Below are 15965 nucleotides of genomic sequence, written 5' to 3' on the forward strand. Positions count from 1 at the left end.
TGGTAGGTTGAACGCCCTGGGGAACCACAGTTCAAGTTAGTTGAGAGAGAGGGAGAGAGTCGTAAAGTGCGTGGGCGCACCAGGTATGTGTGCAGCTGGTGTGGTTGTTGCATGATAGCTGCTTCTTAGTGCTAAGTGTGGTGCTGAGGAGATCAGTTGAATGTGTTTAGTCTGGGGGGTGGACATCCAGACTGAGTTCTGGCTGCGTTAGGCCTGAGGAGACGCCTAAGCTAGCCGGTATGTGCTAGCAGTGTTTTCATTAGGATGATGGGTAGTTTGATGAGTCATGTTAGTATGAGAACAGCTTTACCGAATGTGTCATAGTACTGCTGTGTTCTAGTTGAATGGTGGTGTATAGGAGAGAGTAAGCATAGTAGTGTGATATTGTGGTAATCAGTAAAGTGTATGCAACCAGGCACACTCAATGAGGTTGGTAATACCTTCAAAAATCAACTTTAACAGAGTGACGCTATTAGGGCACACTCAATGTTAATGTTAACGTTATGGAGAGGTAAGGTAGAGTGGGGAGGGCTTTCTGGAGTAGAGTAATTGCTTTACACTCCACCCATGCCACACTTTGTTGATGTCTGTTCGTTGCTGGCTTCCTTTGCGGACACCTGCTGACACTTCTTGGAGCTGCCCTTTGCCTGGGGGCTGCACGGGCAGATGGCTGCCCTGGGAGGACTGGTGATGAAGGCCAAGCGGACCAATGGGAGCAGGGGGTGCGGGTTGGGAGGCGGGCGGAATGGGAAGTAGGAAGGGGAGAACGGTGGTTTGGGAACACAGGGACTCAGGAAACTTTTCAGTTTTAAAAAAATGGGCCAAATGGAGGTCAGAGAGGGGGGCAGCACTCACCTGCTCAGGTCACACAAAAGGGGGACAGGCATGGCTAGCGTCGTCGCTAGACCTAAACATGGTGGGCTGAGAAGGCGGGAGCAGCTGGGGAAGCAGGAAGGGGAGAACGGGGGGGGGCACACAGGGACTCAGGAAACTTTTCAATTAAAAGAAATATCAGATTTTGGTCATTCTAGATATCACAAGTGCAATAGAATCCGGCAGAGTCCTGCTAGTGTCTTGAACTGATGCTGTGATATATCCAGGATGCTGAACTGCAAGCTGTAAACTTGATTGAAGACATTTCCTTCATATGTTTCTCTCTCGTCTACAGGGGGTGGCAGATAGTAAGGGAAAGCTGGATTTGTTGTGGTGGTTATTGGGAATCTTCAGTGTTCCTTACGAAGATGTTTCCAGAACAGAGAGTTGATGGATATATGTGTTGCTGTTTTCACAAAAAATCGGTATTTTGCTGTTTTTTGTTTCGTTATAAATTCCCTCTCTGTAATCACTGCAGAGAAGCTCGTTTCATGTTTCAGAGGAGTGTGGAGCTGCTCTGTTGCCACCAAATAAATGAATAAAAAAAGGAGAGGCCTCCAAAAAATAAAAAAAGCGAGTGGCCTTCCTGGAGCATCCCTGGCTCTGCCTCTGCACTTAATTACATTTTTCAGAAAGAGTAAAAGTACTATCCATCCTGGGTAAGAATCGCACCTGTTTTGGTCTCTGACATGCACTGCGTGAGCTTTGTGCACACTGTGTGCTTGAACATTTGGATCTATGTACAGCTAATGTGAGTCATGGATTCTGCAAACCTTACCTCTACCAGACGCCCCTGCCTCTATTGTATTTATAGCCCTGTCTGACTGCTGCTGTTCTTAGCATCTGTATATCTATCTTTGGGCTTTCCCCCTGCTGTAATGCTTACATGTCTTTCGACAGTTATTGATTCACTGGCATGTTATTTGTAAAATAAAAACCTGCAAACTCCGAAAATGTGATCCCTTAAAAAGTGACGAAGTAGCCCGGAGGGTCGCAGGCTGGCGGCTGTGAGGTCGTTTCATCATGTACATCCACGCCCTTGCCGACTGCCACTGCCAGCAATGCCTTCTGCATTTGCATTTCTACGAATTCCAGCTTCGAGGGAAGCCCTGCTGGGCGTGACTATTGCTTTTGCATGGCAGCATGCCTTTTATTTATTTTATTTGCATTTGTAAAGTGCTCGCACAGCCCGGGCGCCGTTACAGGAATATGTCTATTAGTTTCGTATTTATAATGCGCTTAATAGCCAGAGGGTTCTAAGCACGGATACGAACCTGTGTTGCTTCTTGTCGCCTTGTTTCCAAGGGTTGCCGCTGAGCTATCCTCCCCGGACTCCTTTGAAACACCTTTCTGCATTGCTGCTGTTGTTTGTGTCGTGGGCTGATTGACCGACTTTCTCCTCTTCGGGGCCAATCCCGGGGAGCCAGCAGGCGTAGCCGGCCCCCACTTCAGCCATGGTTGTTGTGCCGTGCTGCTCCCCTTTGTTTCCACCTGCCTGATGCTCTACAGCTCTGGTTGTTCACTGCACGTGTCTTTGTCCTTAAAGGTAAGCGCTGCCTTGTACGTGCTTTTTGGCTGCACCTCCTACGTTCAAGCTAGCCTACTAGCCTCTCCTCAACACCTTTGCTGATCTCGCTGCCAGACCCTTTTTCAGAGTCATCTACCACGCTTGGAGCCGCATCCTGGGTCCTAACTGCAAAACAATCTGCCTGCCTTCTGGCTGCTCACCTTGTTGTTGCTTACTTTCCCCCAGTGATGCTGTTCTACTCTCCTTTCTCGGTCGCCTCTCCCTCATGGGCCCTCTTCATGACTATATCACTTTTGCCTCCAGACTGCTCCACGAACTCTGTCTCAACTTGCTGAAGCCACCTACCTCCATTAACTTTACTCTGCTGCCTTGGCTTATAGGCCTACTTCCCTTCCGTGATTCAATGTTCCTCAGTGTCTTCTCATGATTGTAATGTTCTCGCTAATTCTTGCAACATTTTCTTAATTCCATCTCTGAATCCATGCCACTTTGCTGCTGCCTGCCTGCCTACTGTGTTAAGTGCATTGATTGCTGGCTTTTTCCTTTGCAATTCTATTACTTCACTGCTTCTTTGTTACTGTTGTTGTGCCTGTGTCACCCTTCTCCACCCTTTTGTGTTGCTTTTCATGTTCAGCTCTTTCACATTCCAAATCGTCTGATGACTTAGACTGTTTTGTTTTTAATTGGTTATTTATAACGTGCTTAATACCAAGGACCCGGGAATGAACCTGTGTTGCTCTGCATAGTCTTGCTTCCAAGAGGAGTGTGTTGCCCCTGAGCTATCCTCCCAACTATCCGTGTTTATTCCACAAACCCCTTACAGCACTTCTCTTCCTCTCCCTTTTTCCCTTCATTCTTACTTTAGCACTTGCATGTTCCGAATGTTTCAAGGCCTTTTTAAGGTATTGTTTTTATTTTGTACCATCCTCATCCCTATCCCTCCAACCCTTGTCTTGATGTGCTTTGAAACACAACTGCTGTGTAGGGCGCATTACAAATGACCAATACATAAATAAGAAGTCGTTTTTTCCCGAGATGGGTCAGTATTGCGATAAGATGAACTTATTATTGGGCCCGCAGCCCACTTAATAGTAAGTTCTATTTTCTATAATGTGCGCTCTGGTTGTACTGATGTGATTGAATTTACAAGTGGGGTTGTAGTAGTCTTTTCTTGTAGTAGTCCTTTGGAGGGTATTATGATGCACACAAATGCAAAGGAGTCTTTTGTAGAACGCCCCAGTAAATGGTTAGTGGGTTTGCCTGTATATTGCCGAAATAGCTCTGCACCCGCTTGTTCAACAACGAGATAGGAACCTGTAGTGCACAGAAATCGGCAAAGCATTCTTTAAGCAGACGCCATTGCCATAAGAACTAGTTTATGGTAGTACTTTTCTCAGTAGAAGGATGTATTTGGAGAATACAAAAACATCGAAGCCTACATGTGCTAAAAATAGCAGTGTGGTTAAAGCAACTTGAATTCTTACTGTGCTTCCTAGTTGTTGCGTAAGAGTAGTGGCGTGGTGCAGTGCTCCAGGTCCTTCAGAGACCAAGGAAACCTCAAACATTCGGATTGGTGTGGACTTTTCTTGTGTTCTGGCTCTGCAGTGCACAGACTTCTTATAATTGTTTTAAGCTACCTACCGCCTGCTCCCAGTAATGCGCACTAGCGCCGTGTTCTATCCTTAAAAGGAGAAGCGCTTCCCTGAGAACACAGAACACATTTCATTTGCTGCCAGAGCGCGCTTTAAACCGAGCTACCACAAGAAGTTAATTGTTTTCAAACGATTAGCTGAACAAAAGTGGGTGAAACTCAGGGTGGGTTTGGAATCCCAAAAATCCACGTGCTATTATTACTCTGCGCTATTTTGGTTTTCTGGATGAGGCTGTTTAATTTTTATGCTGCCTAGCTTCATATAGTTTGTGCACCTGTACAGGACATGGTTTACAACAGTACACAGTAACAGTAATAGTCCTCATTACATTAGGCGCTGGTGTCGGCCAAAGGGGACGATGGTATTTCTGTTTTCACTATTGGCACAGCCTGGGGAAAAGAAACGTCCCCGTGCATCCCAGCCGCCCGTACACCGCTTGAAAATGACACCAGGGAAACGCTAATCTAATTATGTTAAGCAAAGAATAGTAGAGTTTTTGGATTGCGCTCTTCCAAAATAATTGCATAAGACATTTTAGGTTTAAAAATTGTTTAACTTCAATTATGTATTGTGAAAAAACAATTTAGTGGTTAGTTAATGTGTTCGCTAAGTCTAAAAAAAAAAGTGGACACATCGAAATAGTTTCAGAATGCTTTCTTTATAGCTTCTGTAAATTGCACCAGACCATTAAGTTTAAACCTTCACTAATTGGAAGCTAGAAAGAAAGCATTCTGAAACAATTTCTATTTTTTCATCTTTTTTGAGACTTAGCGAATACATTAACTAACCAATCAATTGTTTTTTCACAATACATAATTAAAATTAAATTTTCAACCTAAAAAGTCATGCAATTATTTTGGAAGAGCGCAATCCAAAGACTCTACTATTCTTTACATATGTTTCCGTTACTCAGGTCAGCCTCTGAGTGAGTCTAGGACGCAGCCTTCCTTTCATTTCATTTTACATTTTCAATGATGGGCGCCAACACTGCCCTTAAGGCCGACACCTTTTTGTAAACTATCTCATTATGGTGCTTTCGCTATAGAACAACTTTATGCACTGGTGTAGTCAAGAGGTTGGGGATATTTGTGTGGGGCACTCCACATGCAGATGTGCTCTAGTCCACTCAGTGATTGGAGGATTATTTTAACAGGAGATTCCTGCTTTACGAGACCCCTGCTTAGGTCCGCAGAGTGTTTTGTCAGGGTAATAACGGTTAACGGCTGACTGACAAACTCGGCCTGCTACCTCATGCTTTTGAAATTGGTAGACTTAGCTTTTATTGAATTGCCTTGGCATGGCATTAGAACGACTTGGCAAAAACAAACTCGTGTGCCGAAATAAAGGACCAAGTTATTCGACTGGAGTCTAAGAAGAGGTTTTTACGCATCTTCTCATCTATGCTAGTTTGTGGACTATTCGCTGCCCTTAAAACTTTCATATCTTTTTATTAACTGTCTTTTTTATTAAAATTTTAAACATAATAATTTTCTGTCATCACATACATTTTCACAAATCCAATACAAACAACCACCGCCCCCAACCATTTCAAGTGATTCCCAAATGATCTTACTTATTGTGCAGATTAACCATATCCAAAAAACAAAGACAGAATTATATCCTGCTCACGTTTCAGCTCCCTCTTAGGCTTTCCCCAGCCGTGGCCTACAGGTGTTGCCCTCCCTTCACATAATACATCTCGCTGTCATCGGGACCATCGTCAATACATTGGTGATTTGCGACAGAGATGTTTTCATACTAGAGTCTTTAAAATATATCTCTAATGACCTTCCCACGCCCATAGCCAATCTGACTTGTCAGGGAGTCTGGGGTTCTTGCACTTCTGGGCCACCCCCACTCTCCCCGCCCTGAACATGACTTCCCTCATTCTGGAAAAAATCAAGTTAGGGTACTAGGAGTCTCTCTGCCAGACATTGGTCCTGATTGCAAGAGCCTTACCCAGATTAGCTCACTATCTTCCACAGAGGAGAAATATTCCAAACATATCGGTCTTTGTCCTGCCCAGGGGCAGGCCAGCACCAAAATGATAGGCAATTCTTCTCTGAACAAGGGTCCCTCATTCTGGGACATCTGTAAGCCTCCCTACTCCTTGAGAGGACTCCTAGCAGCATCTGCAAAGGGTCCAATGGGAGACTTTGATCAATGACATCTGCTATCCACCCCAGTAGCTCCCTCCAATAACTTTATACTTTCGGACAGTGCCACCACATATGGGAGAGGGATGCCACTTGTCCACATCCCCTTGGATACTATGGGGAGTCCCTGGCAAACATTTTAGAGATTTTCAACGGGTCACGATGCCAGCTATATAACATCTCCTAGTTCTGTTTCAGTGCCGCTGTGAATAAGTTACTGTGGAACGCAATTTTACAAATCTTCCATGTCTCCTCTGAGACCTCCTCTCCCCCATCTCATTTGAGTATTTTTTTAAAGTTCTATCTTCCTGTCATCTCTGCTGTGATCAATACCTCATAAATGCTAGGCAGCATTCCCTTCCCAGACTCCGAAGACAATACCTTTCTCAAGAGAGTGAACGTTTCAAGTTGTTTCCCCATTTCTGGTCAGTACATATCCCCTTGAGGTGTAAATATTCGACAATCGTAATCTTTTCTCTGCCCAGGACTTCGAGGATCGACTCGTAGTCAAGGAAAACCTTGTCTTTAAACAACTTCCCTGCTCTCTCTAATCCAGTGTCCGACCACACCTGTGTATAATGGAAGCCCTGACGCACCAGGTCCAAATCAGGCCCCCTAACTGACCTCATAGGCGACAGCCATGAGGATGGGTTGTTAAATTGCCTCTCCGCCACAGTGACCATAGCGCCCCCCAGGGTCGAGTGATCTCTCAATCTTTCTAGTATGTCCTTGGACCGGGCCCATCAGAAGTCTCTTTTGCTGGGTGTGTGCCGATATCCTCTAGACATGTCCAAAACGTCCTTTGATCATCTCTCGTATGTTCCAGGAGGACTCTTCATTGGCTGCTTTATAGGACAGGGAGAAGTCAGGAAAACCAAACTCTCTGAAATCTCTTGGAAGAGTGTGAGTAGACTTGTTAATCCTTGGACTCTTATTTTGCCATACAAATCTGTTCACCCCAAGTTGAAAATCCCCAAAGTAACTTTCCGGAAGCGTTGTGGGTAAGGCTGTAAAAAGATATAGTAACCAAGGAGGACATTCATTTTGATCGTCATCATCTGTCCATACCAGGGCAGTATGAGCGTAGCCCACCTTTCTGTCATGCCCTTTAACTATACAGACGATAGACACTCATGCAACTCTTTTACACTCAGAAACCTCTGCCCTTCTGCAGTTTTCCTCTCTGGAAACTCGCTAGCTTTGAATGAACCTACATAAAAAGTTCTCTATCCTGCTCACCCCACAGTCTTTACTTGATTTCCATTAATCTCATCACCATATTTGTTTCTGTGCATGATGTAAGTACAATTTGGGTTCAGGCCTTTTTTTTTTCTCCAAATTTCAGTTTTATTAGTTTTCAAAAGGTAGAAGTTTGGTAATCATTTACAAGCATTTTCCACCAACAAGACAGGGAAAGATTATTACAAAAAGAGCAACCGTGTGTAGAACATATAAAGTCTTTGCGGAACACATACATTTCCAATAGCAACGTCCAAACCAATTGCCTACACCCTGCCCCCATGCCCCCTATTCCCATATCGCCGTCTGACGGGCTAGAAGAAACCAGATGTTACATTAGAACCATTTTCATATACATAACATAGGACCCATGAGCACAAAATGACCTGTGAATTCGACATAGCAGACAACATGAACCATCGCATAGATTGTCTCTGAGTGTAGTAACGCTCTGCACACATTCTGTTTATGTGACATATTTAGCACGAAATTCAGACCATGCATTCTCAACTGTGGTGCGATCCCCATGTAGGGCCGTAGTCAGATTGTCCATTCTGTATATGTTCAGTGCAACCCCCAACCACTCAGTTTTGCTAGGGAGCTTGGGTCTCTTCCAAGCCATGGTGAGACAGGCTCTTGCGGCCATAAGAAGGCCTTGTATCGTTTTGGGTGCTTTCAAGGTCGTGTCATCCGTTTCAACCAGGCCAAACAGAATCAGCAGTGGTTGTTTCTCCCATACATCCTCATCTCATTCCTTGATCCAGCTGAGAACCTCTGACCAATAAGCTTGGACCACCTCACATCCCCACCACATATGCCAATAGTCTGCTCGCTTCCCACAACCCCTCCAGCAGTGTGGGCTTTCCCCTTGGTACATTTTAGCCAGCCGGATCGGATCATACTGCCATCTATGCATCAACTTGATGGCATGCAATTAGTATTGGCAGTATATAGATGATTTCGCCGTTCGTCTACAAATTTGTGGCCATACGTTTTGTGAGATCTGCCTGCCCATATCTGATTCCCATCTGTTCTTGAGTGTGAGGGATGGTGTAATATCAACCTCAATCAGCGCCGAGTACATTGCACTAATTAAACCTCTAGAGGTCGTACAGTTGTCGAGAATTCTCTCGAAAGGGGTGAGGTCCCTTTGTAGCTGATCTTTCCATATCGCCCTTGTCATCACCCCCTTGAGTCTAAGGTAGAGGAAAATCGATAGCGGGCCTATGCCAAGTGCCTCCTGAAGCTCCTGAATAGTAATGAAGGTCCCATTCCTCCAGAGTTGACCAGCCCTCTCCAATCCCGCGTCATAGCAGGTCTCAAAGCTCCCCCAGTCCGGGATTGTACCCTGGATCCCTGGCGACCAGAGGTGTCCCAAGGGAGAGGGCCATGTTGTAACTCCCACCATTCTCTTGCCTGGCTTCCATATTGTTCCAATAATGGGGTTATATTTGACACTATTGCGTAGCTGGGGACCCGGAACCCATAGCCATTCACCCAGAATGAAAGGACGGAGATGGTAATTGTCCAAGGCTATCCATTGCAGTTCTGACTGCTGCCTGACATGCGGAACAAGTACACGCAGCTGGGCTGCCCTATAATATGTTTCTATGTCCGAGAGGCCTACCCCTGCATTGTCTTTTCGAAGCTGGAGCAAAGATCTGGGGACTCTTGGCTTTTGATTTTGCCACAGGAAGGTTAAGAGGGACTTTATAGTATCCATAAAGTATTCTTGGGGCATTTTGATGGGGAGCATTTGGAACAAGTAAAGTATTTTGGGAAGAATCACCATTTTTATCACATTTAGACGGCCCAGCCAGGAGACGGTGAGTCTGGACCACCTTTGGATATCGTTTTGAAGGACAAGTGATAGAGAGGGGAAGTAAGCCTCGTATAGGGAATCCAAGTTGCGTGTAACATTGATGCCTAGGTATCGGAGTGTGGAGAGGCTGACCTTTACTCCTAGAAGGGCAAAGCGTTCCATCTCAGAGTCTCCACTTTTATCAATTGGGAGGAGGATAGACTTTCCAGTATTGATTTTCAGGCCGGCCAGCTCGCCATATTCTTCGATTATATTGATCGTAGCTGGGACAGAATTTAGGGGATCAGTTAGATGTAGTAATATGTCATCAGCGTAGAGGCCTAGTTTATACTCGGGATCACCCACTATGATTCCCTTAACTTTAACATCATTCCTTAACCTCTGAGCCAGCGGCTCAAGGGACAGTACAAATAGTATTGCCGACAATGGGCAGCCTTGCCTTGTTCCCCTTTCCAAGGGAAACCAGCGTGAATAGCCTCCGTTCACTGCCACTGACGTTGTGGGGGATGTGTACAGTGCTTTGATGGCGCGGCAGAGCTTCGGCCCGAGCCTATCCAATGACGGAAGAGACGGATCCCCTCCCATTCCCTGTGCTTCATGAATTAAGTGAAGTGTTTTCCTCATGGTATCGGCACCCAGTCTCCCAATAACGAAGCCAACTTGATCGGAGTGTATTAGCCGAGGTAAGTGTAATTCAAGCCGGGCCGCAATGACTCTAGCATATACCTTAGCATCAATGTTGAGAAGAGAGACGGGGCGATAGGAGCTACAATATTTGGGGTCTCTACCCTCCTTTGGAATGACAGCGAGCAGGGCCTGAGAGAAGGACGGGGGGGGGGGGGGCTTGGCCTGGGTCGAAGATGTGATTGAACAAGGATGCAAGGAAGGGGGCAATGAATGCGGAGAATGTCTTATAAAAACCAGGCGTGAAACCATCATCCCCAGGGGCCTTTCCCGTCTTCAGGCGTTTTATGGCTTCCGTGACTTCCTCTTCTGTGACTGGTGTGTCTAAGGATTCAGCCTCCATGGATGTGAGCGAGGGGATCTGCACTCTTTGAGGTATGTGTCAATACTCTCGGGAGGAGGGGAGGCTCACATGTATATAAGTCTTCATAAAAGAAGGCAAATGCTTCTTGTATGCCTTCGGGGGATGTTACTACCGTGTCTGTGAGGGTGCCGCCAGTCCTCTCGATGAGATCAAACCATCTCTCTGCCTTCTGCGTACGGAGACGAGCCGCCAGGAGGGCGTCTGCCTTGTCGCCTTTTTCATAATATTTTTGTTTGAGGTATTGTAGGTTTTGAGCTGTTCTGCCCACGAGAAGTATTTTCAGCTCCTCTCTGAACTGTTTAGCTTCGGCAAGATACTTGGGTCTCTCACATGGGGAGGACTGTGCCAACTTTTGGGCTCTAGAGAGCTTCTCCCTAATATTCTTTTCTATCGGGGCACATTCTCTTTTTTTTCGGGCACCCTCCCTAATGAGCACCCCCCTCCAAGTGGCCTTGGCTGCTTTCCATACAGACGTCTTCCCAATCTCTCCCGTGTCATTTGTGGCAAATAATTGATTGATCTCAGTTTCAAGAGTTTATTTGAAAATGGAGTCTGCCCATAAGGAGTCATTACATCTCCATTTGGTATTCCGAGGGGCCAGGTCGTTCCAGCATATATCCACCGTAACCATGTTGTGATCCGACCATGCCGTGGGGTGTATATTCGCGGCGCAAAGTATTTGCAGGAGGCCATCGGAGAGGAAAATGTAGTCGATGCGTGTGAGCGTGTCATGAGGGAGGGAGTGAAAGGTGAAGCCCCTATCCGCTGGGTGCAAATGGCGCCAACTGTCAGTGAGGCCATATAGGTCCAGGGTTAATTTGATTTCAGCTTCATCTCGGGAGGAGGGTGGATCGTGTGCATCGGACCTAGTCTGTCTATCCACAGAGCTGCCCATCCATGTATTAAAATCTCCACCTAGAGCTATGTGTCCCTTGGCCATGCTAAAAACCTTCTCAGTGATTTTGTGGCGGAACCTATTCTGCCCTTGGTTAGGTGCGTAGAGCGTGGCAAGGGTGACAATTGTGCCTCGAATGTTTCCCACAACCACGCGAGCCCTTCCTTCCTTCCTTGTCTGACCAAGTCTCAAGAGTCGACATCCGAAGGCCTCTGAATTAAAATCCCCACTCCCGCTTTTTTTGAGATACCAGAGCTCCAGTAGGAAGGGCCTACCTCACGTGAGTGAATCGCCCTCCCCCCCCCCCCATTTGGTATTGGGTCTCCTGCAGAAAAAGAACATCTACGTTTGACCTCTTGAATTCTCTGGCCACCATGGATCGTTTCGTGGGGGAGTTTAATCCCTTCACATTAAGTGTGCATATTCGTAGTGTGTCGTTGGACAATATAGGCGCCATCTTGAGCGTCATGTGAGTGCTTAAGCGACCATGTCGTCTGCATCATGGTCCTTGTCGTGTTCGATAATGCAGTGTATAGTTCATTTCTCGTGAGTCTGGTCTCCGCGAGTCCTGAAGAGGCCAAGGAGTGACCCTTCCAATTCGCGCTTTGACCCTTCATGGTCCCATTTTGTGTTCTTCCGCCCCCCAGGTCCGTCTTCTTCCCAGCCCACCCTTACCTCTCCCCCCCCCCCCTCCCCCAAACCCCAACATTCAGCGTCCGACCCGTCCAGGTTGACATCACCCAGTTGGCCTCGGACCACCAATGGAAACCGCGAAACAAGCGGTCCTATCCTAATGTAAACATATTTAACATTGAGCCCCCAACCGTGTATTCTTAACACCGCAAAAGCAACTTACAAGTATTAATTCTGACCCCCTTCTTTGGCATCATTCCAGTGTCCGTTTTACCCCACATTTCCACCAAGGCACCCTAAACATCCAGGCCCCAGTTTGTCGAATGTGTAACAAAAATTAAACAATTAGTTCTAAACTCTGACCCTGGGGTCGGGTGCACCGTTGGCGCATGCTGAGCGTGAGCTCCCCCCTCCGTCATACCGAAAACCCTCCACTTTCTCGTGGGCGGCGCCCGAGCGGTCAGCTTCATCCATACCAATCACCCCATTGTACCTTTGCCACGTGTGGCTTAACGTGACAGCCTGGAATCCGGGTTAATATTCCATGTCTTGTGAATTGTTCATTCTCCAGAATTTTCTAGATCCCTGAATCCTCCTGCGCCGCGGGCCCTTAGTGCGCCACTCACCCTCGCCTCCTTTCGATTCAGCAAGGGAGGATCCTTCTCCCTGGGGACCCAACAGGTCCGCTATACAGTCTGCAATGTCCTTTTCCGAAACCAGTTTCGTTGTCGAGGCCTCCCAATCAACGGTGAGTGAGAACTGATAACCCCACCGGTACCTGATACCTTTTGTCCTTCAGCATCCGTGTAATTGGGGAGCATTTCTTCCTCATTGCCAACGTGAGCGATGATAAGTCTTGGTAGATTGAGATGTTCGCTTCGCCCAGTGAAAGTTGTGGTGCGTGTCTGGCCTTTTCTAGGATCCTAGCTCTGTCCGCGTAGTTGTGAAAACGAGCCAGTATTGATCTCGGGCCTCCTGGTCTGCCTCCAGCCCTATGGATGCAGTCAATTTTGGGTTCATCCACTAATTCATCCCTAAATAGGAGCTTGAGAATGGTGTGTAGGGTCTGTTTTTAGGTCAAGGTCGGTTTCGCCTTCCTTTTCGGGCACGCCGAACACACAAATGTTGTTACGGCGCTCCCTGTTTTCGAGATCGTCAACCTTTAGGTGTATTTCCTCTTCCCTGTGTTCTATTTCTGCAATACGGTGATCCATTTGTGCCTCCAATGTGTTCAGAGAGGTATGGTTGTGCTCGACTTGTTCCAGCCTGTCGTCCATTTTGTCCATTCTTTGTGTGATTTTTTTTATTGATTTTGCTGCCTATATCTGCTCTCATGCTTCTCATCTCGGTAAGCAGGTCAGCAACATCCGCCTTGGTGGCAGCGGCGTGGGATCCTGCAGTCGACATCTTGGACTCGGCGGGTGGCCTCAGGGATTCGTGGGTTGGTGTAAACCTATATTTCACCAATTTGCCCTTAAGGTCCATGGGTGGCGAAAATTCAGTGGCGAGGTGTGTGGGTCACAGCTATACACAGATAGCCCCGCTAGAATGGTCTATTGAGAAGTATACGCTTGTGGATACGGGCTTTGTCCTCCAGTGGCGAAGCGTGATGGGGGGATGTTATTAAAAGCTCTGATAACAGATAGCCCCTCTTATGTAATTAAATGCCCTTCGGTTCTTCCTGCTTTATCCAACTGGGGAGCTTCCCGTGGTTTAGGACAGCACAAGGCTCCGGGACAGTTCCCAAGGAAGAGAGATATCAGTTTGAGGCCTGCGCAGCCCACCCCAGGCAGGGTGCCGGGGTTCTGTTCCTGGATCTGGTAAGTTCAGGAGTATGCGTGGGTTCTGAGGAGGGCACACGCCCTGACAGACAGGGGCCCAACCCTCTTTTGTGGCCTATTTAAGATCTTCTAGCGCCCTTAATAGGACCCGAGGCGCATTGGCTTGCTCATTCTCTCCGGGGTCCAGGTGCTCCGCGCAGCCCCCCAGCCAAGTTGCGACTCAGGAGAGGGCCTGCCGCCTTCCCTGTTCGTGATGCGGGAGGAGAGTCCACACGTGAAGAGCCGGGACAGCTCGAGCGGATGGAGCCGGTTGTCTCCTTCTAGAGTGACCGGGGCACGCGCTCATACATGAAGCGACAGCGGAGACCGCGTAAACTGGGCCCGCTCCACAGCAGTCCTCCCACGGGCGTATCCGGTGCCCAATCGGGCCCTCTCCGGGTCCCCGGCTCACGGAGGTGGGGGAGTGCGTACCTGTGTGCTTGTACTTGTCGGTGGGCCCTGGCAGCGGTGCGCGTTGCTGAATTCCCCCTGGTTCCGTGCGTATCACAGCTCTGCGACCGCTGGAGGGCGCGGCGGGGTCTTGCAGGCCTGCCATGCCTTTGCGCGCCCAATCTTGCAGAGGGGGTTCTCCACGAAAAAAAGCTCAGTTTCAGTCCGGGTTTTCTCCCAGTATGTCCTGAACACTTCCGACGCTTATTTCCGTTGAAATTGTAGCCAGGGGGTCTCGTGGTGGGGGCTCAATCCACTTTTCGGGACCCTTGCACGGAGCGTACATGGAAAGCAATCCCATCCGGGTGCCCCCTGGTGGCTGACCGAGTTCAGGCCTTTTAACTTCAATTCTCTAGGCAAACATCTGCCAGTATGTTAACCCCTCTGCTTCAAGGTTAACAGTTTCAGTTCTAGTAGAAGGAAGGCACTTTCTTTGAGGGTAGTTGAGCAATTGTGCAGTTTATGAGTAGCTACACTTATGCTAGGTCCCCAATATACCTCCTTCAACATCGATGGGAATAATATCAAAGTAGATGAGGATGGCAAAACGCTGTGAGTTTATCTAGACTCCACCTTATTTCTCTCTAGAGAAGTAAACGCATCAGCAACTGCATACACGTCTAAACGAATAAACGCCTGCAGACCATTCCCTTCCACCAACAACTGCATCACATTGGCAAGGGCACTCGTACTCTCTAAATTGGACTATTGCAATACCCTATACCTAGGCACCAGCCAGCTGTCATGATGCCTACCCCCGGGGAACCAGACCAGGTCCAGCAACCCCGGAAGCAGGCATCACGTTACTTTGAGCAAGCCCAAAAACCCCTGCTAGGGGCTGTTTGGGTGCAGTCCTGGCGCCTATGGTGCCATGCTAATATGGCGAGTCAGTCCTGGCGCCTATGGCGCCAGGCTCTAGAACTTACCTGATGCAGACCATGCTGCAGAGCTCCAAGACAAATGTGGGGCTGGGGAGGAATACTTACCTGGGACTACTTTGGAGGCTATTTAAACCACGCCCGAAGAGCCGCACACGCTTCGCGTTATTCTGCATCCAGCAGCGTAACGCTCACCGTGTCTGCAAGCCTGCATCCAGTCTCCTGCCACGCCCGCCTCAAGTCTGCAACTCCTAGAAAAAGGGAGGAACAGAAGGAGAAGAGGTTAGAATAAGAGCAAAACCTTCCATCCTTACCTGAGTTCGGATCCACTGCGCCTTCGAGCTGGAAGAAAGAAGCATTTTACGCGCGCCGCCTCGCCTGCTGCAACGCCGCGCTGAACTCACCGGCCTTCGCAGCATCCTCACGATCCACCGCATCCTTCTGCATGTTCCCGCCGCACTCTGGCACCTAAGGGGAACACAAGAACAGCAAAGGTGAGCCAAGGGAATAAACCGAGGCAATAGTAACTACCCCCTATAGACTCACCTGATTACCGCCGGGGGTACTATTCCTCTTCACTGGTCGGCGCATTCTCCATTGCATCCTCGCCGTACCCTGGCCCCTAAGGGGAACAAAAGGACAACAAGGTGAGACAAAGGGACAAACAAGGGGAACTCTTCTCACCACAATAGACTTAACTAATTTTACCGCCGGAGGCATTATTCCCCGAACTTCATATTTTCTCTCCACACCTGAATAAGGGAGCAAGCAACAGGTTACATTCTGGCCTTATTATATTGAACTGTGTAGGATAAGCCAATTCCTTACCTGAACTTCGTCAGCTACCACGAGGAACTCTTCGCTGGGGTCAAGCTGCAAACTGCAAGGAATCGGACAAGAGTGAAAGTCAGACATGTGAACTCTTATGAACTACATAATTTTCGGAGTCAATATTGTTCTGGAACTCACCA

The 15965-nt window shown here is 47.8% G+C and overlaps 1 protein-coding gene across 3 annotated transcripts in view; it reads left to right on the plus strand.

Moving 5' to 3' along the window:
- Positions 1-15965, plus strand: part of RMND5A (required for meiotic nuclear division 5 homolog A) — a 683833-nt gene that overhangs the window by 4891 nt on the left and 662977 nt on the right. The gene's annotated exons all lie outside the window — the stretch shown is intronic.

This window comes from Ambystoma mexicanum, chromosome 6q (genome assembly GCF_040938575.1).
Source record: "Ambystoma mexicanum isolate Mex_15411 chromosome 6q, UKY_AmexF1_1, whole genome shotgun sequence".
Lineage (NCBI taxonomy): Eukaryota > Metazoa > Chordata > Amphibia > Caudata > Ambystomatidae > Ambystoma > Ambystoma mexicanum.